Genomic DNA, 4,533 nt, shown 5'->3' with positions numbered 1-4,533 from the left:
CAGCATGAGAGGATCGGTGGTGATGTCGATGGTTTTAGTTTCCCCCTCTCTGAGGGAAGTATCCCTGGCAGAATCGCTCCACTGGAGAGCAAAAATGCTCCTGCCTAGGTTCCTCCTCAAGACAGCGGTGCTTCGTCTCGAAAGTCTTCTTTTGATTTTTTTTCTAGGGCAAATGGCATCATATAGGAGAAGATGGGCCTCGGAGGCCAGCCAGGGGCCCCACAAGGTACTTGGGATCACCCAGGGGGTGGCCGCGCCCAAGTGCCTTGCGGGTAGCTGGTTGGTCCCCTCGGGCATAACTTTCTCCAATATTTGTTATATATTCCAAAGTAATTCTACGGTAAATTTTAGCTCATTTGGAGTTGTGTAGAATAGGTATATCTGATATAACTTTTTCAGGTCCAGAATTTCAGCTGCCGGGAATCTCCCTCTTCATGTAAATCTTGCAAATTAAGAGAGAAAATGCATTGTAATTGCATCATAAAGTGTTATAATGATCAAAAACATTATAATTAACAGTAGGAAAACATGATGCAAAATGGACGTATCAACCACCCCGGACAGGATCCTGATTCGTCCGCCCACACTTGCGTCCAACATTGCTTGTTGTTTGAACCACCTCGTCTTCTCCCTCATTTCCACCTTTGCCATCAGTTCTTTCCGCAATCCCTTTGCTTTTTCGTGCCATTCTGTAAAACAAAATATACAAATACCAAAAAAATGCCATGTTGATGAAAAATACAAGACCTAAAAGCACAATTCTGCTTGTAGATAAAAAATGCGTGACTTGACTATCATTGGTAGGTGAATTGATCGTCATTTACTCCTAAAAAGTTGCCTATTATTTTTCCCAATGATATCTCATCTGCTAATGCTATTAAGGATAGTATTGTTGGGGAACGTAGCATAAATTCAAAATTTTCCTACGTGTCACCAAGATCTATCTATGGAGAAACCAGCAACGAGGGGAAGGAGAGTGCATCTACATACCCTTGTAGATCGCTAAGCGGAAGCGTTCAGGTGAACGGGGTTGATGGAGTCGTACTCGTCGTGATCCAAATCACCGATGACCAAGTGTCGAACGGACGGCACCTCCACGTTCAACACACGTACAGCCCGGTGACGTCTCCCATGCCTTGATCCAGCAAGGAGAGAGGGAGAGGTTGAGGAAGACTCCATCCAGCAGCAGCACAACGGCGTGGTGGTGGTGGAGGAGCGTGGCAATCCTGCAGGGCTTCGCCAAGCACCACGGGAGAGGAGAAGGACTTAGGAGAGAGGGAGGGGCTGCACCAAAGGCATAAGGTGTGTCTCAAGAGGCCCTCCTACCCCCACTATATATAGGGAGCCCAAGGGGGGGTGCGCCAGCCCTAGGAGATCCAATCTCCTAGGGGGCGGCGGCCAGGGGAGGTTTCCCTCCCCCCCAAGGCACCTAGGAGGTGCCTTCCCTCCTTGGGACTCTTCCTTAGGGTTCCCCTTTCACCCTAGGCGCATGGGCCCTAGGGGAAGTGGCGCCCCAGCCCACTTTGGGCTGGATCCCTTCTCACTTCAGCCCATGGGACCCTCCGGGATAGGTGGCCCCACCCGGTGGGCCCCCAGGACCCTTCTGGTGGTCCCGGTACAATACCGATGACCCCGAAACTTGTCCCGATGGCCGAAATAGGACTTCCTATATATAAATCTTTACCTCCGAACCATTCCGGAACTCCTCGTGACATCCGGGATCTCATCCGGGACTCCGAACAACATTCGGTAACCACATACAAGCTTCCTTTATAACCCTAGCGTCATCGAACCTTAAGTGTGTAGACCCTACGGGTTCGGGAGACATGCAGACATGACCGAGACGTTCTCCGGTCAATAACCAACAGCGGGATCTGGATACCCATGTTGGCTCCCACATGTTCCACGATGATCTCATCGGATGAACCACGATGTCAAGGACTTAATCAATCCCGTATACAATTCCCTTTGTCTATCAGTACGATACTTGCCCGAGATTCGATCGTCGGTATCCTGATACCTTGTTCAATCTCGTTACCGGCAAGTCTCTTTACTCGTTCCGTAACACATCATCCCGTGATCAACTCCTTGATCACATTGTGCACATTATGATGATGTCCTACCGAGTGGGCCCAGAGATACCTCTCCGCTTACACGGAGTGACAAATCCCAGTCTTGATTCGTGCCAACCCAACAGACACTTTCGGAGATACCTGTAGTGCACCTTTATAGTCACCTAGTTACGTTGTGACGTTTGGTACACCCAAAGCATTCCTACGGTATCCGGGAGTTGCACAATCTCATGGTCTAAGGAAATGATACTTGACATTAGAAAAGCTTTAGCATACGAACTACATGATCTTGTGCTAGGCTTAGGATTGGGTCTTGTCCATCACATCATTCTCCTAATGATGTGATCCCGTTATCAACGACATCCAATATCCATGGTCAGGAAACCGTAACCATCTATTGATCAACGAGCTAGTCAACTAGAGGCTTACTAGGGACATGGTGTTATCTATGTATCCACACATGTATCTGAGTTTCCTATCAATACAATTCTAGCATGGATAATAAAAAGTTATCATGAACAAGGAAATATAATAATAACTAATTTATTATTGCCTCTAGGGCATATTTCCAACAGTCTCCCACTTGCACTAGAGTCAATAATCCAGTTCACATCGATATGTGATTAACACTCAAGGTCACATCCCCATGTGACTAACACCCAAAGAGTTTACTAGAGTCAATAATCTAGTTCACATTTACCATGTGATTAACACTCGATGAGTTCCGGGTTTGATCATGTTTTGCTTGTGAGAGAGGTTTTAGTCAACAGGTCTGAATCTTTCAGATCCGTATGTACTTCACAAATTTCTTATGTCATTTTGTAGATGCAACTACTACGCTACATTTGGAGCTATTCCAAATAACTGTTCTACTATACGAATCCAGTTTACTACTCAGAATAATCTGGATTAGTGTCAAAGTTTGCATCGGCGTAACCCTTTACGACGAACTCTTTTACCACCTCCATAATCGAGAAAATTCCTTAGTCCACTAGTTACTAAGGATAACTTTGACCGCTGTCTTGTGATCCATTCTTGGATCACTCTTGTACCCCTTGATGACTCATGGCAAGGCACACTTCAGGTGCGGTACACAGCATAGCATACTGTAGAGCCTATGTCTTAAGCATAGGGGACGACCTTCGTCCTTTCTCTCTATTCTGCCGTGGTCGAGCTTTAAGTCTTAACTCCATACCTTACAACTCAGGCAAGAACTCCTTCTTTGACTGATCCATCTTGAACACCTTCAAGATCATGTCAAGGTATGTGCTCATTTGAAAGTACCATTAAGCGTTTTGATCCATCCTCATAGATCTTGATGCTCAATGTTCAAGTAGCTTAATCCAGGCCTTCCATTGAAAAACACTTTCCAAATAACCCTATATGCTTTCCAGAAATTCTACGTCATTTCTGATCAACAATATGTCAACAACATATACTCATCAGAAATTCTATAGTGCTCCCACTCACTCCTTTGGAAATACAAGTTTCTCATAAACTTTGTATACACCCAAAATCTTTGATCATCTCATCAAAGCATACATTCCAACTCCGAGATGCTTACTCCAGTCCTCAGAAGGATAGCTGGAGCTTTGCATACTTATTAGCATCTTTCAGGATTGACAAAAACCTTCCGGTTGTATCACATACAACCTTTCCTCAAGGAAATCGTCGAGGAAACAATGTTTTGACATCCTATCTGCAAGATTTCATAAATGATGCAGTAATCGCTAATATAATTCCAACAGACTCTTAGCATCGCTACGAGTGAGAAAGTCTCATCATAGTCAACTCCTTGAACTTGTCGAAAAACATCTTAACGACAAGTCGAGCTTTCTTAATGGTGACATTTACCATCATTGTCCGTCTTCCTTTTAAAATCCATATGTACCTAACAGCCTTACGACCATCAAGTAGTTCTTCCAAAGTCTACACTTTGTTTTCATACATGGATCCTCTCTCGGATTTTATGGCCTCAAGCCATTTATCGGAATCCAGGCCCACCATCGCTTCTCCATAGCTCGTAGGTTCATTGTTGTCTAGCAACATGACTTCCAAGACAGGATTACGTACCACTCTGCAGTAGTACGCATCCTTGTCATCCTACGAGGTTTGGTAGTGACTTGATCTGAAGTTTCATGATCACTATCATAAGCTTCCACTTCAATTGGTGTAGGTGCCACAGGAACAACTTCCTGTGCCCTGCCACACACTAGTTGAAGAGACGGTTCAATAAGATCATCAAGTCTCCACCATCCTCCCACTCAATTCCTTCGAGAGAAACCTTTTTCTCGAGAAAGGAACCGATTCTAGAAACAATCCCTTATTGCTTTCGGATCTGAGACAGGAGGTATACCCAACTGTTTTGGGTGTCCTACGAAGATGCATTTATCCGCTTTGGGTTCGAGCTTATCAGCCTGAAACTTTTCCACATAAGCATCGCAGCCCCAAACTTTTAAGA

The sequence above is a fragment of the Triticum urartu genome, chromosome 4A (assembly GCF_056163025.1).
Source record: "Triticum urartu cultivar PI428250 chromosome 4A, HENAU_Tu73, whole genome shotgun sequence".
In the NCBI taxonomy this organism is placed as follows: domain Eukaryota; kingdom Viridiplantae; phylum Streptophyta; class Magnoliopsida; order Poales; family Poaceae; genus Triticum; species Triticum urartu.
This window is presented reverse-complemented; position numbering follows the sequence as displayed.